The sequence below is a fragment of the Grus americana genome, chromosome 5 (genome assembly GCF_028858705.1).
Source record: "Grus americana isolate bGruAme1 chromosome 5, bGruAme1.mat, whole genome shotgun sequence".
NCBI lineage: Eukaryota > Metazoa > Chordata > Aves > Gruiformes > Gruidae > Grus > Grus americana.
Genome location: NC_072856.1, coordinates 71,321,450 through 71,349,052, shown reverse-complemented (window position 1 = coordinate 71,349,052; position 27,603 = coordinate 71,321,450).

Below are 27,603 nucleotides of genomic sequence, written 5' to 3'. Positions count from 1 at the left end.
TGATCTTCTTCCCGTTCTGCTGCAAATCTATTCCAGAGCTGCAACAGATGTCTGGGATGTATGTGGGAAGGGTTTTGTAGAGGGCTGGTCTCTGTGGCTGGAAGTCAGGACCTGCACTGTGCCAGGCACAGTGGACCCACACCACAGGCCAGAGCTGAGCCCATCAGGCGAGTCTGTAGTGCCTCTGTGCAAACATATTTTAAAAAGGGTGATAAATGCTGAGAAAAAAGGAACGGTTGGAGGTACTCCAGGGTCAGGCTTGTAACACCCCCAAAGGGACTGCAGCCTGCAGATAAGCTCATGCAGGACCAGGTCCACCCCAAAGGGACTGTGGCTGTGAGGAAGCCCATGCGGAACCCCAGGAAATTAGTAAGAAGGAACAAGAGGTGTCTGGAGTGCAGTCAAGCCTGTGAAAGAAGAGGAAAAGTGTTTTTCCTAAGTGTTTAAATGTTCATCTTCTTTGTTTACCAATACCAGTATCAGTAATTAAATGCTTTAAATCAAGTTAAATTCCCCAAGTTTCGTCTGTTTTACCTGAGACAGGAATTGGTGAGTGACATCCCTGTCCGTGTGGCTGCAGGCAGTGGTGCAGAGCAGGCTGGATGCTGCAGGATGAGCCCGCTGTGCAGAGCCGAGCAGCGCTGTCAGATGCTTCATTTACCTTTGCCCTCCTCTGGTCCCCATCCTGGTCCCCTTTCTAGGTGTGCGCTGAGTCCCTGTGAGATGCGCTGGGGGCAGGAGCACGACCGTGCTGTTGGCTGTCAGTGGTGCGGAAGGGGCCTGGGTCGCATCGCACCCCCGGGCCTGCTGGGCCTCAGGAGAAGCACTGCCGTCGGGGCGCAGGAGAAGCACTGCCGTCGGGGCGCAGGAGAAGCACCGCCGTCGGGGCGCAGGAGAAGCACCGCCGTCGGGGCGCAGGAGAAGCGGCGCCGTCAGAGCGCGGGCTGGACACGGTACCTGTCCTCCGGCCTGCCCGGCCTGCCCACTGCCTCCTTGTCAGGCAGAAGGGAGCCGAGACCTTCTCATTAACAACGCTGTTGTGTTAATCCCGTGGTTGGCTTTTAGACTTAGGTCACCAGAGAAGCAGTTTCACCAGGTTTCTTCCTGTTCTTAGTGTTCACACCCTTTTCGTAATGTTTCTATTTTGTTATTGTAAACTCCACAAACTCACGTGAACTCCTATGCAAGCTGAAATTTTTTCATAAAGCTTTATTTAAAAAAAGCCTTTTAAGCTTGGAGTGTATTCCCAAAGCTAAATGGTATTTTTGTCCCGCATTAAATGGTGGAGAAAATCCAGCTTCAATTAGCAGCTTTTAAAAGGAAACGATTTAGAAACTTCACAAATCATAAATCTGAAATTATTGGATTTGTAGATGAGGAACAATTTGCTGTTTAAAGTTGATTAAAAAGTTGAAAATCTTCCTAGAGCAAATGCATTTATCTACCAATGACATAAGTATGGGTGATTAAGTAAAAAAAAACAAAAACCAAACAATGTAGGATTTAACTTACAAGCTTTTCTTTGTAGTTTTTATTCTTTCTCAGTACAAAGCTCTACTGTAAGAAAATTGCAAAAAGGCTGAGACGATTTATGGATACAAGAGTGAGTGATCTGCCCAAGGCTGCCGAGTGAGAAGGAGTAAGTACGTGACTGTTGAGGAGCAGGTGCTGCAGCCACCTCAAATCCCTCCTCAGAGCCCCACGGAGGACCGCACAGGCTGCTTGCAGTCTACTCCGGTTCTCACCCGCTCACACGCCGAAGGGGAAAGACTCCCCAGCTGGTCGTCTCCAATATGAGCTGGTCTCTGTGGAGCGTGGAGGGCACAGCTACCGTCGTCTGCAGAAGGGTGGTTTGGACTCCTGTCTCTGGCGCAGGTCCCTGGGTTTGCTGCCCACCCGCTGGCTACAGGAGACCCGGGGAGGCTGCCACGGCCCCCAGCAACACCAGCCCTGACCTGGTGCTCCAGGAGAGCCTGAATCACGGAGCAGTGTCAGATCCTGCAATGCTCAAAAGGAAAAAGGATGCCATTCCCCGCTTCATTTTCACAGCTCATTGTGCTAGAGGCACTGTTTGCTCCAAATGTCTAAGCACACCCATGTTTGGGGAAAAAAACCCCTAACCAAACAAAACTTTACTTGTAGTGCCTTTCTTACTTTAGAAATGTCACCAGGGAGAAACATAAACATGATTACTTAGGTGGTAGGATTTGTCCTGTCTCAAACCAAGTTTGTGTTTAAAATGCCTTTTTCCGGGAGGGATTCAATTTTACTTGCTATTAAATGTGGTACGTTTACAGGACCGCCTTCCATGGGACTCAAATGCTTACATTATGTGTCAGGAAAGTCATGGTAGACAGCTGAACAACTCGAACTCCTACTCAGGAAAGGAAAAGGAACAATTCCATTTTTTCTTACTATCACAGAATTTGAAGGTGAAAAAAGGGAAAAAAAAAATCTCTGCAACTGGGAAATGATAATTCAGCCAGTTATACATCACTTTGATGTCAATAAAAAGGGTGTGCCACAATTTTTGAGTAGTGCACTTAGATGTTAATGGTGTGAATTCCCCTATTGCCTCTATTGCTGCAAAGTATTGCCTTTTCCCTGTCAACTTTGGGCCAAAATGCATAATTGATCTGCTCAAATGAAAATCAGGGGTGTTTTGGGTTTTTTAGTCAGTACTAGCAAAACACAATTCAGGCATGATAAGCTTCCATTTATCATATAAACATACTTATAGTTATCATATAAACATACTTCATGAAGTGATTGACACCTTGTGGTTCATTCTACTATACATTTCTGTGCTTCTGCTGTGGGGGGAAGGGCAATTAAAAACTGAGTTCTGACTGTGTAAAGTGGATGGGTTTAGAAAAAGGCGTGAGTTGGATAAATTGCCTATAATTGACTAAACTTTTCAGATGTCGTTATACATTCTCTGAGCGCTGCGTTCACACCTTGATCACCTATTGGTCCTGGAAACTCTCGGGAAAAAACATTCCTCCTGCTTTCTGTGTTCATCCTCCCAATGTCTTGGGCCAGTAGCTAGGTTACATTCCCCACTCATTCCATGACTCTCCCTATTTCCAGTAAATTGAAATCTCTCTTTTCTACATGACTTCCTCTGTCACACATTGAGATTGTCATAGAATCATAGAATCATAGAATTATGGTCAAGCATGTGAACTAGAAGCATTTTAAAAAATGCTTTCCTGATGCGCTTCTCTTCATCCTTTTTTCCAGAAGCCTGTAACTTGTATTCAGTACCTTTCACTTATTCCTCTCACCATTACTGGGAGAAACAGCACGATTTCCAGAAACCCGTAGGAGCGTTCAGGAGGGTCCTGAAATCTGGTACGTGTACCTTCATGGCTGGCAGGCAAATGTCCCTATAGCCCCCAGCAGCACTACAAATGCAATTATCAGTATGCCTGATGATCATTACTGCAGCTATGTATCTGTGCAACCATCTCTTAATCCATTTTATGTGGCTGGATTTAGAATACTTGAGGCTTGTATTTTAAATCTGTCCATTTATCTTAAGAAATTAATATAAATGGACAGGTTCTAAAATGTATTAGACTAGGTTTTGAAATAAAAGTAAGTTTCAAGCTCTGAAGAGTTTTTTTCACTTATTCCCTTGTCCTGGTTTCGGCAGAGATAATTTTCTTTCTGGCAGCTGGTGTAGTGCTGTGTTTTGGATTTAGGATGAGAATAATGTAGATAACACACTCATGTTTTTAGTTGTTGCCAAGTAGTCAAGGACTTTTCAGTGTCTTGTACTGCCCTGCCAACGAGAAGAATCGTACAATCATAGAATGGTTTGGGTTGGAAGGGACCTTGAAGATCATCTAGTTCCAACCCCCCCTGCAGTGTAATATTTATGAACAGGTCTGACAATGTCAGTCCACTGAAGAAACCTGGTATCAAGGGCACTAGCTGAAAAGTTCTGTGAGAAAAGAAATGGACATGATCAATAAGTGACACCAAATTGTGTGGCCTCCTTGCTCCTTTCATCCCTGGAGAGCGGCAGAAAATACAGACTTCAGGTTTGCACAGGTGAAGTGGTGGTGGTGAGACAGAGACATTAGAGGATCTCATTATCTGCTCAGGAAACACAAAGTGCTTTCTCTTGCAGCTTTCTCTTCTGAACCTATTGTACACCAGAGCAAAGGTGTAGAGGATGATGGGACCCTCAGTGTCCTTCCTGCCCAAGGCTGGTGGTGTGGGAATGAGGGGCTCTGCAGGGTGGGCAATGGATTCACTCCACCAGCCCCAGGTGGCCGGGGTGACCAGCTGTGAGCTGGGCCTGCAAGACACCCTCCCTGCAGCCAGAGCCCTGTAGCAGGTGGACACATGGTGCCTGTGAGTAGGGCCATCATGCGAGTGCAGGAGCTAGAGGAGCAACTGAAGCATGGGTGGGTGTTTGAGAGTGGCACTGAAAGTGATCAGAGCTTCCCAGGCATGTGAGTTGTGGCACCAGAGAGGCGTGGGATCAGCCTTGTCCTCACTGACAGGTCCAGGCTAACCACCAAGTCCTGGCCTGTTGTTCGCTTTAGCAGTGTGCCAGGTGAACTCTCTACAGGCAACTACTAACACACCAGAGATCATGCATGTGCCAAGGATGTCTAGCTCACTCTTGCATTGCACTTGGCATGAACATCTGCCCATTAAGCATGATGGAAAGGGTGTTGCCCAGCAATGGTGTGACTGGGAATGAATGGGAGAAGTTAACAGAAGACCTAGGTAGTGGTGGTGGAGAACTCCAGAATGCCCATGTGCCAATTGTAGAGAAGCACTGAAGAACTGTGAGGAAGGAGAGAAGGAATTGCTGCTCAAACAGAAACTGTGGGGCACAGTTCTCGTGGCAGTGGAGAATCCAGATGGAGTGGTACGTGCAACCCAGGGCAAGAGGCTGGGGCTTGGTGTGCTTCCTACACATCAGCAAGGGGCTGGTGTGGGACTATGTGCTGTGACTGTCAGTTCTCTGGGAGACACAGCCTGCTAACACACTGGGGTCTGCAGGCTGGGTGTGACGCCGGTTGATGATCAGTCTTCAGCTTCCAACCACATATCTAGTGGGGAGTAAATCTGGTCCAAAGTAAAACCTCAAAGCCATTTAAAGATGCAGAGCTTGGAACAACTTCTTTGATCTATTGATCTGCCCCTACGTTATTGCTAATACAAACATAGCCTTATATGCCCTCAGTATCATTGCAGAATAGAAGCAAGCTTGGCGTGAGATTTACGTGCAACAAGATTACATAAGCATTTAGTATAGTTAATAATTTAACTTACTAATTTAACTTCCTCAGATTCTCACTCTGAGGAAGCAAAGAGTAGTATTATCTGTGTAATATGTATTTGCTGTGAATACTGCCTTATTCTGTAATTTTGTACACTTTCATTTGCATCACCACCAAGAAACACAAGAGGACTTTCATGAATTGAAAAGCCTAAAAATCCGTTATGTGTTCACTGTCCTTCTGTGTGTCTGAAGCTGAAGTTTCTGTGCTGGTGGGAGCTGTGGGTGTGGGCACATTTAGGGAACTGATCTTTGCTGTCCTCTGCTGACGCTCAGGTCTAAGTTGGCATAAGGGGCAGTTCTGACAATCAAATGCCAGCAACAAGTTAGAAATAAACTTGTGATACAGCAATATACACATAACAACAAAATAGAAATAGAATTTAATTAATAAGGATGCACTTTACTGATAACAGAGCAATTGTAAAAACCTCGCAAGATTCTAATTTTATCTTTGAGGTCATTAGCAGGTGACCAGCTGTAGGAGACCGAGAAGCTAAAAGAGCCAATGGCTCAAACACTCAGCAGAAGAAGAGAGATGTTGCCGTTAGCTTGCGAAGGCCAGATAACGCCTTTCTGGGGCCAAATTACTTACCTTGGGTAACTATCTGAGTCAACATTGCACCTGCCTTTTGGCAGTGGTGGGGGAAGGAGATCAGGAGGCCACTGGTGCCCCCCCCAACACACGCCTCCCCCTCCCCCATGGCCCTGTCCCCCCAGAGGGTCCTGGAGCAGCAACCTGGGCATGTGTGGGAGACCGAGGAGTTGGTGTTGGGTGGCACGGGACACGGAGGGCATGCCGGAGGATGTGCAGTTCCGTGTTGCTGTGTAAGTACAAGGGGCTCACAACCACCCGAAAAACCCTTGAGACAGACAGAAAGACAGACAGACACCCCTCCAATGGCACCAGCACAGAAGACCAAGAACATTCTGTAACCAGAACCATATAAGTCATCAAGGGGCATGACTGGTGTGATTGAGAGGTGGGGACTAGACCATAAAAGACACAACCCCGAGGAGCCACGTGTGTACCCATCATACATAGGAACCAGACCTGAGACGTTACTGGAACCCAGGGTGGCGATCTGGACCTTTCCTTTGCCTCTATCCTTCTATCTTCCTTTCCTTCTCTCTTTCCCACATGCTACAGGCTGTTCAGACCTTTTTAAGATAACAAGGTTTAACAAGTTTTTGTAAAGTTTCCGATATGTTACAAGCTGTTTAGCCCTTTTTGGATAACCAGGTTTAAATAGTTTCTGCCAAGGTAACTTCTGCCAAAATAGCTTCTGTGATTAATAAAACCTTTCAATCAATCATCTGGTGTTATGTCACCTTAATTTAGCCCAAGGGTATCTTGAACATTGGCTGTCTCCAAGTGAGTCATCCAGGACAGCCCTCTCTGGACCCTGTACCAGCCTACTACCTTACTTACCTGAGTTTCAGCTACTGCATTTTCTGTGAAGACTTTGGGCATCTGCACTGGGACTTCTATATGATGTGAGTCTAGAATAGTGGGAACATCGTCTCAAAGGTCCTTTTAAATTATCACTACTTTAAATATTTCACAGAATCATTAAGGTTGGAGGGGACCTCTGGAAATCAAGTCTAACCTCCATGGTCAAGCAGGGTCAGCTAGAAAAGTTTGCCCAGGATTGTGTCCAGTTGGGTTTTGCATATCTCCATGGATGGAGACTCCAAAACCTCTCTGGGCAATGTGTTCCATTGTTTGTCCACCCTCACACTAAAAAAGTGTTTTCTTGTGTTCAGCTGGAATTTAATGTGTTTAAATTTGTTCCTGTTGCCTCTTGTCCTGTCATTGGCCACCACTGAGAAAAGTCTAGCTCCCTCTTCATCATTCCCTCCCATCAGGTATTTACACATTGATGAGATCTACCCTCCCCACCTCCCACCCATTGAGCCGTCTCTTCTCCAGGCTGAACAGTCCCAGCTCTGTCAAGCTTTTCTCATAGGAAAGAGGCTTCTTTGCTGCAAGGCACATTGCTCGTTATGGTCAGCTTGTTGTCCAGCAGGACTCCCAGGTCCTTCTCTGTAGAGCTGTCTTCTAGCTGGTCAGCCCACAGCATGTGGTAATCACTGCCCAGGTTCAGAACTTTGTATTTCTCTTTCTATGAACTTCATGAGATTTCTTTCTCCCATTTCTCCAGCCTGTCCAGGACCCTCTGGATGGCAGCACACCTATCTGGTGCATCAGCCATTCCTCCCAGTTTTGTATTGTCTGTGAGCTTGCTGAGGGTGCACTCTGACGTACTGTCCAGGTCGTGAATGAAAGGGTTAAACATGATTGGACCCAGTATTGACCCCTGGTGACCTGCTGGTTGGGATGGACCATTCTTGAGCTTGGAGGAAGTGAACCATGAACGTCAACCACCTCTCTTTGACCCCTCTTCTCTCCAGGACTGTATCTTTTGGGATTCTTCCAAGCAGACTCCTGAAGAGACCTAAGTGTGTTCTCACGAAGGCCAGGGTTGTGATACTGTTTTTTGCTCTGCTTTCTCTTATCAGGATTCTGAGGCCCACTATCTCATGGTCACTGCAGTCAAGGTTGTCCCCAGCTTTCACATCCCAAATCAATTCTTCCTTGTTAAAGTATCAGGTCCTTACTTGCTCCTCAACCACCTGTGTCAGGAAGCTATTATCAGTGAACTCCAGAAATCTGCTAGACTACTTGTGCCCTGCTATTTTGTCCTTCCAGCAAATATTGGAGTGGTTAAAGTCTTCTGTGAGGGTCTGTGAATGTGAGGCTCCTTGCAGTTGTCTGAAGAAGTCCTCATCTACTTCTTCTGTATTAGGTCTATAGCAGGTCACTTGGTTCTGAATAATGTAATATAAAACTGTCTTATCCAGAATAATAACACAGATGTACTTGTTTTGCTATTTGTGTTTCAGGATTCAAGGTCAAGACTGGGTTTCTTGAACATTCCCATTCTGACATTTATCTGTCATCTACCTGGACTTGTGCATGGCATTTGACACTGTCCCGCACGACATCTTTGTCTCTGAATTGGAGAGACATGGATTTGATGGATGGACCACTCAGTGGATAAGGAATTGGTAGATGGTCGCACTCAAAGAGTTGTGGTCAATGGCTTGATGTCCAAGTGGAGACCAGTGATGAATGGCATTCCTCAGGGGTCAGTACAGTATTGGGACCAGCGCTGCCTAACCTCTTTGTCGGAGACATGGACAGTGGGATTGAGTAGACCGTCAGCAAGTTTACCAACAACACCAAGCTCTGTGGTGCAGTCGACACACTGGAAGGAAGGGATGCCATCCAGAGGGACCTGGACAGGCTGGAGTGGTGGGACCGTGCGAACCACATGAAGTTCAACAAGGCCAAGGGCAAGGTCCTGCACCTGTGTCGGCGCAATCCCAAGCATGACTATAGGCTGGGCGAGGAATGGGTTGAAAGCATCCCTGAGGAGAAGGACTTGGGGTGTTGGGGGACGAGAAGCTCAACATGAGCTGGCAGCCCAGAAAGCCACCCGTGTCCTGAGCTGCATCAAAAGAGGCGTGACCAGCAGGTCAAGGGAGGGGATTCTCTCAAGGGAGTGTGCTGGTGTTGAACCTTGCACCACACTCCTGCCCGTCTCAGGAATCTGAGTAATTTCCAGGTCAGTCTTCCTCCAAGGAGGAGTCCATATTTTGAGCTCCTCGAGTCACTGCCTTTCCTTATGGCATAGCTCCCACCAGATCTGCTTCTCCTGGTGGTGGATGCTTGATCTTCAGAGAACAGCACCAGAAAGCTGATCTGGGCACTGTTTCCAGTCTCATCTGCCTCACTTTTTCCCCAAATTTAACTATAAAGTAGGTGCTGAGAGCGCTACAGGGCTACATCATTTCCCCCTGAGCACCCTGCACAGCCTGAATAATTTACAGTTCAGACCTACCATGGCTAATCAACTTTTGACTGGTAGAACCAGCTGCAACCTAAAGGATCAGTTTTAATTAAATAGAAGATTAGCAGGAGTAAATTTTCCCCTGAGATTTTTAAATTCTATTGTGATTTTTATATAGTGCATTCTAGGCAGTTTAAACAGCCTTAATTTAGATTTTCTGCTTCTTTTTTTTTTTTTTTTTTTTTTTTTAATGCTATCAGAAATTCAGTATAGATCAGAACTAGAAGTGCATTCGTAAGCACTGGCTTACTTCTATAACAACCTTCATATCAACTACTTACTATTAGACTGTGGAAATTGGATTTTGCTTCATGAAACTTTTATGCAGTTTTCATGAATTTCCTAAGGACTAATCACCAGATCTTTCAATGCATATCCAGCTGATGAGACACAGTCAAGGCTTATGAGTCCTAAATCCCATTTATTATCTCAAAACCCACAGCATTTTAAAAGAAACATTATGATGCATTGTGAAAAATCTATCACCTACCTGAAACAAAAGCTGGGACAGATACAAATGCCTACGTTTTGGTAGGGTAATCAATCACTCTGAAGTTAGAAGGGAATAGCTCATTTACATATTTTTCCTGAGGAGCGAAGGACGATTATGGTATTTGGTATCTCACCTGGTAAACAAGTTCAGTGTTTGCTATTGCAGTGGTACAACCAGGTTCTGCTGGCATTGTCACTGATGGCATCAGATAACCCATTGTAGGTAGCCCAACTTGTGGCTGTACATGCAATCATTTTCTCATTAAGGTGCAAAGCTGAAAGGCGATCTGTTGTTTAAAACAGTAATGTTAACAATGATCTGAAGTTACAGCTGCCTCTTGGCCAAAAAAGGGGCAATACAATAGGGATTTTTCAATTCTGACATTTGAATGGTTATAGCTTAGTTTAGTCTCTCACTGGGGACTTTAGCACTAATAGGGGCTGTGGGAGCAGCGGAGGAATGGTATGTAAGATATGTCCCCTAGCTTGCTCGGTAGTGCTCCTGGATCCTGATGGGCAAATGCACCAACCTATATGGCCAAGATTGGTGTACCCCTTTGGTATCTGATGGGTAACCAGCAGTCCTAGGGCCAGATGTGCTTAGCAGGTTCCTCTCCTATCCTTCATGTAAGTTCCCCACCATAAATTCTGTTGCTCTAACAGGAATCAGAGGAAAGCACAGAATCACAGAAAAACTGAGGCTGGAATGGACATCTGGAGGTTTCTAGTCCAAACTGCTGCTCAGAGTAGGCCATTATATCAGGTATCTCAAGTCCTGGTCCAGCTTAGTATTTAAAATTTCCACGGCTGGATATACCACAGCCCCTCTGGGCCATCGTAGCTCAGCATCACTCTCAAGGGAGGGGTTTTTTGCACACACTTGCCTATCTGAGCCTCTCCCGCATGACCCATGCTGCAGCCGAGGTGACCCGGGATGTCTCGGAGCCCCCTTGCACAGCACTGCATTCACACTCAGTAGGCAAGGGCATGGGTGCAGTGAGGGGACATAAATCTGTTTTAAGCAGTGCCACATAACATGGTCAGTGTGCTGGAAAGGGAAGGATGCTGTTTGCTGCTCCATCCCTCCTTGACCCATGCCGTACTTGTCCATCTTCCTCTGGCCTGTGAGAATTGCCAGCCTTAGCAACAATTCCATACTGTGGCTGGGTTTCATTTGATTTTGTCTGTTAAGCATCTAGTCCACAGAAGCGAAATAGACAAGAACACAAGTAAAATTCACATGAATCTTCTGGGAAGTAAAAATAGATGAATGTTCCTTAATCCCAGGAATCAGAACAGCCATGTAAAGAAAACATTCTAGAAAGGGTGGCATTCAAAACCTGAAAGAAAATTCCAAATTAGTAACGCTATGGACAGTATTTCATATTTGGATCACATGGGAACTTTCTGAAATTTATTTCCATAGAAAATCAAGGCAGAAAAACTGTGGTTTCTCTACGAGAGCTGTTAAAATTTGAAAAGTGAAAGAGGGCAGCACGTTGCTGTAATGTTTATGGTGGCAGTGCTTCATAACTGGTCTGCAGAAAAGCTTTACTTCTTGGAATTGAAGGGTTGTTTTCTTCAGGCAGAATTCTCTCAGGACTCATTGGAGAAAAAAAAAAAAAGTGATGGAAAGCTGCTGTGCTGACACTCTGGTTTTCTAATGAGTGTGATACTGTTTGTCTTGACCCCTTTGGTGGCTCATGTAAAAATGCTGATGGCTCTAGACTGATGTGTGCAAAGCCAGGCTGCTGGGTCCTCGGTCTAAGATCCCACTGGGCACTGCCACAAAGGGTGTAACTGGTAACAAAACCTGAGCGCCATTTTGTATTAAGCCATGCAGGTGCCCGTATTTTGTGTGTGTGTGCCAACTGCTGATTCTTCCTCGGTTAGAAAAATGCAGGTAGCTATGCTTCACGTGATGCAATGGGCGCTTGTGGGCCACTGAAACCTATGAGAGCACCGATGGCGAGAGAGGGACAAGGAGAAAAGTGAAACGTGGCTAGTTAGTGTTTCCAGCGCTAGCCCAGTATTCTAACGCCATTTCAATGTGAACGAATGAGGCAAGAGGGCGGCTGTCTGCGCCAGCTGTAAGGTTACGTGGAAGGAGAGAGCGCCTGCTGTTTCGGTGTTATCTGTTCAAGCACTGGTTAAGTGGGAAGATTAGGAAAAGGTGGGAAGCAAAGCGTACAGAGGTGCAAACCTGATTGCCACGCTAAAACAGAGCCCATGACAAGAACCAAACCTGGTGAGTTACACAAATTTATGAGTATGTCGAGTGTGAGAATGCTTATTTCAGTAAGTTTACCTCATCAAGGACCTTGCCCAACTGTTGTGTTAAGTGAAAGCGGGGGGATAGACAGAAAGGGGAATAACAAGGGCCAGTTGCGTGCAAACCCCAGATGGTCAGCGCGCTTTGACTGAGCCCTGCGCCCGGCCACCGCAGCCTGGCCTACCTTCTCATTAAATCCTTTCTTAGCTGTTCTCTCTGCGAGCTCACTCTCTGTCCCACATACGTGAGTGCCGTAAAAACTAAGTGCCAGCAACTCGGGAGAAGGACGTGAGTGTATTTGGTGCCAGCGTCTGGAGTCAGACGGGGTGCAGGTGCGCCCTGCGCCCGGCAGCTGTGGCGGCAGCTGCTGAAGCGAGCGGGGTCTCTGTGCCAGCAGCTGCGGCGCGGGATGGTCTTGGCCACCAGCCACTGGTGCAGGGAAAAACCGGCTACTGCGGGGACTGGTGTGAGCGAGGGAAGTGAGCGGCTCCGCTCTGGCAGCTGGGGCGGCAGGTCACAGCCCCCGCGCCTGGTGCCAGCTCCCGGGGGGACGGAACGCGGGACAGCGCTGGGATCTTCCCCAAACCTGGGGGGGCCGGTTTGTGCAGGTATCATGTGGATACTTTGGGGGACCCGTGAACGTGTGTGTGCTCGTGACTCCAGAGAGTGTGTGTGGGGCTGTGCCTTCATGAGTGACTGTCAGTCCCGACCGAAGAGGAGGAAGGGACCCAGCTGCCTGCAATTATGTTTTCTCCACACGGGAGCTGTGGGAAGCGGTGCCTTGTCTGTGGCAGGCTGGCTGTGTCCGTGCTGCGTGTGTCTCTGTGCGTGTCTCTGTGATATGTGCTCAGCTTTGCTACTGGCTGAACCTGCGGACAGGAACGTGGTGGCTGTGTGTGTTGGCCTGGCACGGAGACCTCTGGTCCCGTTATACTTCTGGCACCTGCATGGGGGAAGGCAGTGTGGATCTCTGTGGTAGCCTAGGGAGCTAGTGCAGATATGAAAAGATGCATCAATACATGCAGTGCTGGATGAGGATACTGCCAATATATCTGCACACCTTTCTGAAGTTCATTTGCCAGAGTCGGTTCAAGAACTGCTGCATATTGCTGCCTTGAACCACACTGACATACCCTTCGTGTGCCGTAAGTAGTTTAGCTCAACATTCAGGTTTTATTTTGGCCTCTGTCCAGGCTACGGATGCTGAATTGGTCATTATTTATTTCTGTTTCCTCAACTTTTGGACAGGAAAAACTTCAAATTCAGGTGTACACAGCACTGTGTTCTGATATATCTTTTTTTTTTTTTTTAAATAGTCTTATCTACCACGCGTAAATCAGATCAGAAATGTTGTTCTACAAGAACCCTTTATTTGGAAAGAAGTTAAAAGCTAGAGCAGGAAAGGTCTGCACATGCCACACAGTCACACTCACTGTGTGACTTACTGCACTGTGCGGTAAGACATTGGGTTGAGAAAGCAAAACCATCTGCTTCAACAAATTCTTTCTTTTCCCACCTTAGGCACCTACGCCAATCACAGTACCCACCACACTCATTAATACTCCCTTTTGACACTGCATCAGAATCAGATTATTTCTCTTCCAAGCTGTCACATGCAGCTTCCGAAGCATTATAGAAAAATGTGTGCTTTAAATGTTGAAGTCTCAAAATGTGAACTCTGGGATTTCAGGATTGATTTCAGGTGCAGGAAATCAATTGAGTGATTTATTTATTTATTTAAATCTGAATGTTGTAGTGACTTTCACATTTATTTTTCTATTATATTGGCTGGCTCTAAAATAGCTCTTTCTATAAAAAATGAAAAGAGGTGGGTTTTTTTGGGGGGGAGGAACGGGGGAATTCTCTGTACAAAAGGCATTTTCAGCAGCTCAAGCATAGACTATTGCGATGCATCGGTCCTAAGCTGAAAGGCAGGTTGCTCCCAGGAGGCCACCTGGGGACTGGAAATGCTGCTGTTCTGCCCGAGAAACCTCATCCAGACAACAAGAGCATGTAACCCTGCACTTGTGGGTCCTTAAACTCAATAGCCTCTGCAATGAACTGCACGGGATAGACTTTGCTTCCCACCCTGAGAGGGAGCATACTCCATTGGCAAGACAAGAGGAGGAAAGATAAATTTTGTGTAGGGACGAGGGAGGCACACAGGTTACCTTGGGAAAGAAGAGCAGCATCGGTGTGATATTCCCCACTGCTGCCGCTGTGGTACCATTACGGCAGAAAGCTGCTGTGCAGATTACCTCAGGCAAATACTTGTGTGCCAGTGCTAAGCTGACCAAAAGTCTGCGGAGAGGGTGGTCCAACCCTGGAACAGGCTTCCTGGAGAGGTGGTCGGTGCCCCGCGCCTGGCAGTGTTGAAGAGGCGTTTGGACGCTGTTCTTAATAACAGGCTTTAACTTTTGGTCAGCTCTGACGTGGTCTGGCAGTTGGACTAGGTGATCGTTGGAGGTCCCTGCCAACTGAAATATTCTCCCTTCCCTTCCCTTCCCTTCCCTTCCCTTCCCTTCCCTTCCCTTCCCTTCCCTTCCCTTCCCTTCCCTTCCTTTTTACCCCTCATGGTAAAAAATCTTTTCCTTATGTTCATATGGAGTCTTCTGTGTTTCAGTTTGTGCCTTTAACGACTGTTTGATAAATCCCTAAACTATCTTGGCACCACGTTTTAGGCGCTAACTACCATGGCACCCAGCTGGGTTTCCTCTTACGCTATCTTTCTGGCTTCGTGAATCCTTTCCAACTCATCGTGCATATTCCTGCCATGCGGTTCAAGCCTCTCTGCTCAGGGGCCCTTTGCTGTGATGCCCGATTCCTTCTGTTCACAACGGAGGGGTCCCAGCGACCAACAGGCGTCTGATAGAGCAGGGTTCCCTTTGAGTACCCAGGGATAACTCTGAAGTGGTCACCACAGAGGCTTTAACATGTAACTCTGTCCAGAACAGTTGTGGGGTGAAATAACACCTTACCCCGATCTCCTCCTGCATGCCTTCCCCGTTGTCAGAGCAGCCGGCCCAAAGGTACTGCAGAAAATCTGCAACAGTCTTCTACAGACGCGGCGATGTGCGGGTCCGGTTTGGGGCTGGATGAGGGTTCTGCTATGGGTCAAGTGCAGAGACCAGCTTTCCGAGGTGTGGAGTAACGTACCATGTTCTGTGTAGTAACAAAAGTATGTATGTATTCATATGGACGTATATGCAGATATATTCTGTACAGTTCTGTACAACTCTAATTTATACATTTGAGCTTTTGCTTTAGCTGTTAAACTGTCTTTATCTCAACCCAGGAATTTTCTTACTTTGACCCTTCCAGTTCCCTCCCAAATCCCACTGGGGTAAGTAAGCAAGTGGCTGGGCGGGCTGAGCTGCCCCCGGGGTGAAATCACAACGCCACGATATGCCTGAGATGGAGCTTCAGCGTTACACAGCTGGGGGACGCCTGGCCAGCCTTAGCCAGGAGCTTGCGGTAAGGGAGCGTCGCGAGTGCAGCCTGTCTCGGTGCCCATGGTTGTCTTCCTCGTGGCTCTACCTAGTACTGGGGCAGAACCCTTCAGTGTGGTGAATCAGGGTCTGAAAAAACTTCCCTTTTCTGTCTTTTTTTGAAGGTAAGACTTTTCAGCACTTGATTAAAGAAATAGGCAAAATTATCACAAAGGTTTTACACTTTTTACTTTTCTTACAGGAAAACTAGATAGCTGTAGAGACTAGATGCTAGAAAAAAGGTAGTTCCAGCCCTCTTCTATCAATGATGCCTCCAAAATTTGTATCATCAGTATACCAATCTGCTCCTATTAGAAAGAATTTGTGTCAAAGTTACCTATTAAAACATTACATGAGTTTTCCCTTCAGGTAAATTCTTGAACAAACTACAGACTATTGTTTATTCAGTTCAAAACTTTACTTTTCCCTGGTGTCATCTTTTTCCTATTTTTCCTTTCTCATTTAACAGTTCTTCCATAATTTTCCATTAATCTATTGCTTTTCCAAATACATCACATAATAATTTAGATTTTATGATCTATTACTTCCAAAAAGTGTCCACTTGAAATAAATAAAAACTTTTTTTTTTGATTGTTGAGGAAAGGCATCAGGCTAGCGTAGCAAAATATGTTTTTGACAAAGACACATGCACACAAACATGTATAAATGCTTACTTGTTTTAGTAGAATCACACCAAAGCTATATGTCAGGTTTTGAAATGTGAACTTTGCAAAAGAAATGCTGTATGCTTTCCAAGAAGTTTCAAACAATTAACACAAAATGTTCATGAAACGATTACTGACAAAGTCTGCCGCTTTCCCTTATGCTATTGGTATGATTTCTTGCTATCAGTCACAAGTCGTTACACTAAACTTGATATTAAAAGCATTTTTATTACAGCATAACAAGCAAAAATCTTTTCAAAGAGAACTTTAAATGATAGGTTAGTGGAGGATTTTGCTCATATCAATAAGTATGCAAATATTACCTCAATTGGAGAGGAAGAGCTATCAGATAATATCTGTCCACAATGCTCCTGCAGTTAGAAGGAAATGAAATCCCTTCTGTGAGGCTGATGACACCATTTCTATTATAGCCTGATTCCCAGTGTCCCTGGAGCCTCACAGCTGTGGGGTTCTTAGTGTCACATTTCTAGTGAGGTTGTAAAGTTTATTTATAGAACACTCACCAGGGATGAATCGTTAGGAGTTTATAATTTTGCTGATGTGAGTTACAGCTTTTGACTTATGAAACGCTGGAGAACAGAAACACAAATATTTCAATATTTAAAAATAGTTTTTACTGAATAATGACTGGCAATTCACGGGCAAAGAGCACTGTAAATCCGCGTTTCTGTTGGCCACTGGATTTGTGTCCTGGGGGACCGGGTGAAAACCTCACACTTCAGGTACAGGCAGGCAGCTGGAAGCCTAAGCAAAATGCAGGTGTTTTCTGGATTTAAACCCACGCTCGGCCCTGTCGGAGCATGGTCTGGGGACAGTCAGTCTCAACAGGCCCCAGAGATCTCCGCGACTCATAGGAACCACAAACTTCATACTCACCTAGGGTGGGCTCAGTTGTTTACTCATTCACGTAACGACAAATTTCAGCGGCCCCTTCAGCGGATCGGGGTTTTCAGCGCTGATGTAGTTCACTACTGCTGCCTCAGGTTTGCTGTTGAGTTTCTTGGGGAAAGGGCGGCAGACTGACTCTTGCCAAGGCAAACAAACACCACAACGGGGCTGTAAAATTGTTTAATAGACTTACGGCTGAAATAAGTGAACTGTCTCATTTGAAAACAGTATGTATCTTTGCAAATATTTCTAATGTACTTCACCGGCGACACTATCTATAACTGTGGAGTTACCTTATTCATGACCCTGTTTTACCCAGATCGATTACTGAAGACAAATATGCATGTGGGAATGAAGCTACTCCTATCTCATAACACACATAAACCCAGAAATGTGCTTCCACCTATACTTCCTTCACAATTGTCGAGGTTTATTCCTTGTGTTACCACAAAACACAACTTTTACACACTTGATTTTCAAAACAAAAAAAACTCCACTTCATTTCAAACCCAGAATAGCTTTGGGTCATGTTAAATTATGGAGTGAAAAATGACACATGGTTTGTATTCCTTTTATTAGAGAGGAACTGAATGTACGATTGAGAAACAGTTGCCATATGCTAAAAAATAATGCAGCATATGAATGAAACCTTGTAATTCCAGTACCCACATGACAAGCAAATAAACCTCTGTGTGGACTCACCAGTAATGTTTGATTGATTTTTGTAGCTGTTTTATATCTCATACCTCCGTGATCATACAACTCAGTGATGACCATCCAAATCATAAATAAAGCGGTGAAATCTCAAAGCCTGAAGTATCTGATCTGCTGTACAGTGGATATTGGTTTCCACACTTACACAGTTCTAGAGGATCCTTCACATAAAATCTGAGTCAGGGAAATGACTCAACAACAATTTATGCAACAACTGGAGATTATCTTTTTCATCTCTCAAGTCTGTCTGGACAGCTGGATCCAATACTGAAGACACCTCAGGTCGTTCCAGTGTGACACCCAGATATACATTGAACCAGTCAAACAGGAGAAGAGCGTCTGATGTGGGGAGGCATTACCTCCTTGAAGTCTTCTGGGTTTCTTGCTCCTCTTGCTATTTCAGATAATCCGAGTTGTGTTCTGTTACATTAATTTTATTAAATTTAATCCTGTCTGCAAATTATGTAATTAGTTTAAGAGACAAGACACTAGAATCTTCCTGTCTGACTTCAACCTAATCAGTCTGTTATTCTCATTTTCATTTTGGCATGCAATCCACTGCAAGTCTGAATTAAACTTCTCTTAGCCTAATTATACAGCAGATCTGCAATTTCCTTTGTTGCTTGCTGTGCAGTTACCAGTTTCCCAGTTCCGTCTCATCAGCAAATCTAGCTGGTTTATGGATAGTCTCTCAGTGTAGGTCATTTATATACATTAAAAAGAGAAAAAGTTCCAATCGTGACCTCTGGGATTTGCAATCAACATTTGCTGGCTACTTGCTATATATTCATTTATAAGTACTTCTTTCTAGAGCCTCTTTAAAGTATTCAACACATGTCCTAAAATACTTCTGACTTTACTAAGTAAAAATCTGAAGCTTGATTTCTATGCAAGTCCTTCACGAAGCCTACGTAAACAGTCCTATGTGGTCTCGTGTCCTATGTGCCACTTGAAGACAACGATGAGTGTGACCACTTGCAGCGTGATTGATTCACTGAGAAAATCAGAATGGGTTCTATGCAGAATAGGATTTTCTGTCATGTTTAACACTATTTATTCTGAACTGTTCTACACTAATACCTTCTGGCCTTGATCACGTCCTGAATCTGACTGAAACAATATGAGGTGCTTGCTTTTTGAAGCCATTGAGGAATCAGGTTCTAACGCTGATGCTTTTATGGCAATAGTTACAAAAACTGTCTCCCAAAACCAGAGTGAAAATCCAATGTTTAATAACACCTAAAATTTTGTGGCAATCCAGTGAATTATGGATTTTCAGAGGTTGCAAGGACCACCTTGATCACTTTTTTTTTTCCCCCTGAGGCAAGCTGAAAGCGGATAAAAAGAGGAAGTTGCTTTTGCAACTCTTTTTGCATTTCTGGCAGAAATCTGGAGGACAGAGCTAAAGCTGTGCAGTTAGTGAAAGGGAAACGCTAACCGTAATTGCTCAGCAGTGGTAATTTGTGACCAAGGAACGATCTGGCACAGAGGGCAAGAAGGCCCCTCTGCAGAAGGGGTTAAACTGTGTGGAAGCCGGAATGCCAGCGACAGAAAGAGTCCCTGTAGGGCAGTGCAGTTTCCCTTGGTGGTGAGGTAAGAAACAGCTCCAGCATTGTCCTGCAGCCGTCCTGGAACCGAGGTGCTGGGCTGGGAGACGGAGCCAAGGCTGGGCTGAGGTGCCCCGTGCCGATTCTCGCAGGATTGGTGCTGGTGCAGGTGCATGCATGGAACCAGCCGGTGATGCATCTCTGCAGAGTCCTCGTAGAACTGCTTATGGCAGTAGGATTCCGTCCAAGGCATTGCTCATTCATATTTTATTATATATTTTTAAGCACAAACGTGCTTAATTCACCTGAAGGCATACTATAAAAATTCCCCAACACTAGTAAGAGTTTGTAGATTAGGGATCCAGAAGTGGTTCTGAATAAAAACAAGTAAGAGCTAAACAGACCGGCAGTGTCCAAGGAGACAGAGGGGATATCTAATGGAAATAATCTCTGCCTGTAGAATTTCAACGGGGGAATCAAAGTCGGCTTTAACGTATGATTTCCTCAGAAGGTGAGAATGTAACTTCCTCCAACAGAGGAGAGTTACCTGCCTCTGGGCCTGAGGCAGACTTATACCTCTGAGGCTCTAAACTCAGCATGCTTTAAGCTGAAGCCGACAGAGCCACGGCCGTGGTATCACCAGGCTTTGGTCTGGATTCCTTGCTGCTGTGCGGCTTCACTATTTGCAGAATATGACGGTGCACAAACCTACATGGGTCCTTACTACTTTATGGCTCCACTTTGTAGAAATGTAGTGGAAGGCAGGCAATGCAGAATTTTCTTCTGACCACGATCCTGCCCCTGCTTGGATCAAAGATGCATAGCTCCCACTGGTTAAAATGTATGTGGGTTGGTCTGGGCTTGCCTGGTCCCAAGTTCTTCACACTTCTCCCTCCCTCCCTCTTCCCCCCAAACACTTGTGAATGAATCTGGGAGAAAAAGGGGTTTTGCACAACTTGATTTAGAGCTTAGTGATCCTCGAGACACTGGTATTTATCCTTACTATAACACCACTATACTCTGGTGTCATTAAAATGAATATTTGTAAGAGAAGAATCAGCCATACACATCGAACATCCTTATGCTCTATAAACCAGACTATCTCTAAGAAAGAAAAGTCTTCAGACATTGCCAATAAGGCTGAAAGTAAAAATAGCTCCCTATGTTATCCAAAGAAAATACATTTCCTGGGATAGCGTGATCCAACAGGCTGTAAATGAGGTCTCTAAATCCTGAGGACAGTGTTTCATCACTTGTGGTACACACGTTCAAGTTCTTTAATCTCCCTTTTAGAAAGCCATTCCCAGAAAGTTCTCTTCTTACCTTAAAGTGGACAGGGAGGACCAGGGCAGTGCACTACATGCAGCCATTTTTTTGTTTTTAGGATAAAACTTCATGTCAGTGCATACGGAAGGAGAGTGTCTGCTCTTTTAATGGTGTCTGGTCCTTTTCACTGAAAAAAAAACCCCAAACCCCAAACCCAACCTAGACAGTAAGGAGAGAAGGAAGCCATGAACACGAACAGGGACACAAACCTGACTGACAAGGAGCAGGAGGCAGCGATGAGAGCCAAACCTGCGCAAACCGAGGGGGGGTCGTGGGAGTGCGCTGCCTGCCTTGCCCTCCCACACTTCTGCGAGTGCCTTCCACCTAAAAGCACCCAAAGGGTCAGTGATGCACAGCACCTCTGCAGACACTGGCGTCCTGTGCCTGCAACTCTGCAGGTACGTGTGCAATGCCCACTGCAGCTCCTAGGGCACTTCAGCTGCCTTCAGAGAGACGCAGCTTCCGCAGATTTGCGTATTTGGGTACTTTGGGGTTTATGCACGTCATCGAAGCCACTCACAAATGGTTGCCCACATAATCGTTACGGAATTTGGCAGTAACACCAAGCGGCAGGAACAGCCACAGACAGAAATGTGATGATGTTCAGACAGGATTTGTTCCAGTGAGATTAACATGGAGATTAGCTGCCTAAACGTAAAACTGGGATACAGAAAACAGGCTCTGCTGTCACCTGATGCTCTTGGCAAACTTTGTTCTTCCTTTGTGGGCCATACAATACATTGCGCTGAAGTAAAAAAGAGAGTCCAGCTTATCATTATGGAAGATCTTAAAAGGGGGGAATTGGATTTGATTTCATCCAGAGTGATGCACAAAGCCGTTTGTTTTTTCACTTTCCGCCTGTGGTACGGACATGGCCTTCATGTCAAGATGCTTCCCCTCCTCCTCCTCCCTTTCCTCACAGCCGTGGAGGGACAGCTCTGCAGCAGTGTCCGCTGTGTTTGGTATTCAGTGGCACCACGGGCAGCCTGCCAGGAGGAGAGGAAGCAAAGGATGTTTTACGTCCTTGGCTGGCTCTCACAGGTGGAGGATGGAAACACCTCCAGTTCGGGTTCTTCCTTTTTTCTTTTTTTTTTTCTGCCAGATCGCATGGGATGGTGCTTGGTGTACAGCAGGACAGGCTGGCTGTGTTGCAACAGAGACTGTGGATGAACTGCGTGGGCAAAAGCTGAACTGGTCCTGGGGTGGATGAAGAATTTAAAAGAGGAATGATAAATATGAACGCTATGAAAAATTAATGGATATCTCCCACGTATCTGCCAACAATTCCAATTTTGTAGCATTTTAAATCAATTGTAGTATTTAAATGATTAGTTGATTTCATCCTAGTTTGGGCCCATCAAGGCCAAACATAGTGGTCCTGAAAACAAATATTCACTCATTTAAATTAATAAGTACTCATAGCAGATAAGCAGCTAAGAAATGGATTTTTAGAGGTCATTTAATAGTTATCTTTCTATTCGTATTCACTGACCGTGAGCCGTGGTTCCTTTAGCAGCTCCGAGGTCATGAGTGTCAATAACCTTATATTCTGCTGCCAGAAAAGGCAATATAGCCTCCATAAATTGAGAAATTCTCCATCAGAGAAGCCCTCCAAGAACATCAGTTCATCGTGCTTTGAATCATCTTTTCTGTAACTGTCCTTGATAAAAATGGGAGTGTGACAGCGTCAAGACTGTTCCAGTGGATACCTGCTAATGAAACCTTGGGCTGACACATTAATGAAACTAGTGTCAAACAATAGCAATAGAGGTGTAAAAATGTCATGCTTGCAAAACAGCATGTAGCTGTTGACTCATTTGCACTGTGAGCTTGCAGTTTCTCAGGCCATATAACAAAAGATAAATTTTGAAATCTAACTTGAAACATTCTGTTATATCATTATTGTAATGACAGTGAGGCATTTTACTGTTTAAATGAAATTACCTTGAGTAAAATGAATATAAACTTTGTGGCTCAAAGTACATAATTGCAAAAGCATATATCAGACTCTAAATAGTGCAAACCGTATTGAATTAGTATGTAATATTACAAGACCAAACAATTTTTCTAAAATAATCTAACTTAATTTTTTTTTTATTTTCATTTGCATATATGGATAATTTGCTTGTTTTGTGCAATTCAATTGCCAGCATTTTCTGCATTGCTTTAAGCTGATTTTTCTTCCTCCTTTTTTTTTGCACCCCCTTAAAATATTTCTCCTCAGATGCTTCTTTTTAATGAGGCAACTTCTGGTTTGAAAAAAATATGGGATAGAAGAGTTTACATGCAATTTAGTGGCACTGGGTGAGGTAAAAGGGATTGCTTTTTATTTTTCAGTGTTAGCTAAATCTAAAGTGTACACTTGCATTGTAGTAACTGCATTTTCAAATGCATAGTAAAATGTATTTTAGAGAGCTTGTATAAGATTTTATCTATTGTCAGAACATGAGAATTTCCAAATGCATTAAAGAGTGAGTGACAATTAGGTTATTGCCCTTAAAAAAGCAATTATTTAAAAACACTTGTTTCACAAACATAATTTATTTTCTTGATCAAAGTATTTCTTTGAACAAAGCAGAGAAAGTCTGATTGTATAAAATGAAGCTTATGGTGTTTTATGGACACAGTAAATATAAGACAATGGTTGAGAACTTACCAATTGCCCTGATTTATTGTGGTGCATTTCGCATAAGGAGATACTTTTTGGAATTTTTTTCTCTAATGCAGGTGAGACCTTAAGTGTAGGAGCTTAGAAACTATTAGACAAACTGTTTCTTTGGCCCAAGGAAACAGGGAGAAAGATTAAAAGGGTGTTCATACCGAGTTTCCTTGTGCTTCAAAGTACCACCACTTTCACATTCTGATCAGGCTTTTGAAACTTTGTGAAGCTTTTCTTTTGACATCATTTCTACTGCTGCTTTTGAGAGTTTTGTTCTTCTAAGGGCCATATTTGCCTTCCCCCCCCACCCTGTAAAATATATCTAGTCTGTATATTTGTCCTTCTGCGGACGCTGTCCTTTGTCTTTAATAAATATTCTCCCTTTTATTCTCTCCATCCCCAGTGCGCTGATAAAGCACATTCCTGCAGCTGCCATCCTGCTGTGATGCACTGGTCATGGGCTGTAAGCCTTCGTCATCATCCTCAGGCTCCGTCCCCTGCCCCTGGTCATCCCGACGAGCGCCCTCGGCGCTGGTCACCGGTTCAGCTGTTCCCTCTGAACGCAGGTGAGTGACGTGGTGTCTGGAGTGCCAGATGGGGCATGCTGGACAGCAAAGCTTCTGCAGGAACAGAGAACAATGCAGCATGGGGTCACACAAGCTTTTCTGATGATGTCACACAATGGTCAGCCTGACATCGGAGACGTACCTTCAACCTTCTCCTGTCACCTTCACCCAGTGGGTTTGCAGCTTAAGACAAAATTATTTTTAACCTCTATATGCATGATGTTGCATATTGTACCCTTTGTATTACTACACTATGTCAAATTTCATGATTCTGGTTCAATACTTTATATTGGCTGTACATTAGTGGTGGCTCCCGGCTCCATAAGGTTAGGCAGTTTAAACATTACATCGTGACTTTTTAGTGCTGTGACTGGAAATACAAGTAGTAAGCAGGGCTGAGTTCTGTGCAGAATCCCTGAGGAATCCTGTGAGTTACTTCTCGGCAGCTCAGTGGTTTGTCAATGTCAAGAATTGCAATCCAGGCACAGATGAAGCGGGTCCAAAGTCACCACCTCTAGCATGGTGCTTTCGCACACAATGCGATCTGTCCCACCGTTTCACTGCTAGCTTACTCCTTACCCGCCTTGCGTTTTGGTTCCAGTCCCAGCAGCTGTACCTTAACCCTTAGTTTTCCACTTGAAAATGAAATTAATCTTTTTCAATGGATAAAAAAGAGCCTCAGATGACAAATCTGAATCTTTGCAGCCAGTACACGACAATCGCTATTCAGTACAAGGACAGTCCTTGCTACTTGTGTATGACTTTGTTTTTATTTTTCTTTAAAAAGCTTGTGGAAAATGAAATACAGAATATTTTTATTTTTAGGATGTTAGCTCAAAAATAACCCTAATGTAGACCTAAAAATGCTTGCTTTTTCTATGTGTCTGTACTTCGTTCTACTGCATTAATGCAGGCAAAAATCACTCTGCCCCGCTGCTCCCCTTGCTGTGCCACAGTTCTGAGTGTGCAATGGCCCCAGAATTCCTCAGTTGTTCAAGAAAGCCCATGGAGATATACACTTGAACAACTGTAGGGTCTTCAGGATTAATTTTTTTAATGTAATTTTTGTTTGTTTTTAATGAAACATTTTGGCTAATTATGAAGTAGATCCATCTAACAGGCAGAAGTGTTTTAATAGGAAATAAACATAAACATAAACGTGTTTCATTGAGACAGTGGTGGTCTTGGGCCAACTATTTCTGTTGTATTCCATCACTTGGAGCAGGCATATTCTCTTTGTGATTTCCTGTGTAAACATGCACCGCATTCTTGTATGTTCTCCTCTGCAGAATGGTTTGAAAGAGGTTGCAGAGCAGAGCATCACAGAATGGAAACATAGGATGGTTTGGGTTGAAAGGCACCTTAAAGACCATCTAATTCCACCCCCTTCCCATGGGCAGGGACACCCTCCACTAGCCCAGGTTGCCCAAAGCCCCATCCAACCTGGCCTTGAACACTGCCAGGGAGGGATAGGTGGCATGAAGCGAAAGGTCAACTTATTTGGACCATGGATTGATATCGCTAGTCTGTCCTTCCTGAAACTGAACTCCACTGCAGTAAACCTGCAGTTCAGACACACACACTGAGGATTCAGTTGGAGTCTATCAGATAACAGATGGACAGTGACATGTTCCTTTTGCAATCAGCTGATTAGATGTAAATAACTATAGAGGTCCACCTGGCATTGTCACAAGTCTCAGGCTGCTCTCTTATCCCAAACAAGGCAACGAGAGATCCACCTGTGCCTGCAGAGATAGCCCCAGGAGTGTCTGGGGATTTGGCTGCACATATCCTGCCCCACACAACATTCCTGTTCCTCGCAGCAGATGTAACCCACTGATCTGCTAGACAGCCTTCAGACACACAGCTGTTCTAGTTGGAAAGCTGCCCTGGCTTTTTTCAGTATGTTCTTGGTGTCCAGAAAGCAGGGGTTGTATTACAGCTGTCCTGGTTTCAGCAGGGATAGAGTTAATTTTCTTTCTGGAAGCTGGTATAGTGCTGTGTTTGGATTTAGGATGAGGATAATGTTGATAACACACTGATGTTTTAGTTGTTGCCAAGCAGTCAAGGACTTTTCAGCTTCTCACGCTGCCCTGCCAACAGGAAGGTGGAGGGCACCCGAAGAGCAGGGAGGGGACACGGCCAGGACAGCTGACCCGGACTGGCCAAAGGGATATTCCATACCATATGACGTCATGTCCCATTTGCAGCTGGGGTCCTTGTGCAGCAGCGACTTTGGAGTGATGGCGTTTGTCTTCCCAAGTGATGGTTACCCGTGATGGAGCCCTGCTGTCCTGGGGATGGCTGAACCTGCCTGCCATGGGGAGTGGGGAGTGAATTCCTTGTCTTCTTTTGCTTCCGTGTGTGGGCTGGGAGGCTGGGGGTCATGCTTAGCATTGACTTCAGGTGGTAAGAAATTGTGCTGTTCATCACTAGTTTTGCAATTATTATTATTATTATTATCATTATTATTATTATTTTCTTTTTTTGTGTCCTATTAAACTGTTTTTATCTCAACTCACGAGTTTTCTCACTTCTACTCTTCCAGTTCTCCCCCCTGTCCCGCTGGGGGGGAGCGAGTGAGCAGCTGCGTGGGGCTGAGCTGCCAGCCGGGGCCAAACCACAACTCCACACCTGAGCGTTGATTAATGATTGCTTTTACACTGTAACAATGCCCTGCCTGTATTGACTGGACAACATAAAGAACAGCGTAATGCGGCAAATCCAGGGTGAAGTACGTGCTACTATAATGAATTTGCTATACAAAAAGCCCAACAACTGCAGAGCCCTTAAAAATGTGCAGGGAAATCAGAGAACATACAGTCCGTTCCCTTTTTGGCAGACATCACATGATATCACACTAGTTGGCAATCATGATGTATCATGAAGAGCAGCATTTGGTGGAATACCCTGAAATCCACTGGTGTTTCACGGTTTGTTCACCCTCCTGTGTACTGCTTCATTGGGTGACATGGGTAGCAGGAGCTGACACCCGTACGTACGACTGAACAAACGCTTAGCCTGGCACATGGCTTTGCTTACATACTCATCCTCCTTCAGCCCTACCTGCCCGCCACATCAGCCGTCACGTTTTCTTCCTTGCCTTCTTTCTTCTAGGCTGATCACATGGTTGCTGACATAGCCACACTGGTGATACAAGACTTTGAAAGAGGCATTTGTTAAAGACTATCGCCTATTGAACAGGCCTTTTCCCAATAGAATAAGAGAGATCTATGAAGTCTGAGGGAAGCTGGTTTTCTCCAACTTCTTTGCAGAGAGCTGGAGCTCATGGCATTGGAGGTTTCTCTGGCACCAACTCAAAGAAATCGAGCAATTATGCTGGTGCTAAACCTTGGGGGGATTCGGAGAAAAGGTGCACACACGTGCAGAGGAGCTACAGGCATGCAAGAAAAGTGAGATCTGTGCTCTCCCAGAGGTATTTTAACTGTGGAGCCAAGGAAGACTGTGCAGATCATTCAGAGGAGGAGCTTGAAAAACAGTTGGAATCCTACAGCCTTTAAAGTCTATCGTCTACTTTCAGGCACCACCAGAAAATGTTTAGGAAATCGATGCAAGTAAATGTATGAAAAGATGTTGTTCTTTCTTGGTCTATGTTTTGCCTGTGCTAGTTAAAATGATCTGTAACGGTATTTAGGGCTCTAGCAAGCTTTATATGTTTCTCTGATTTCAACTACCATCCTGCAGCATGAGACCATAATTGTTATTATAGATGGGCCATCACT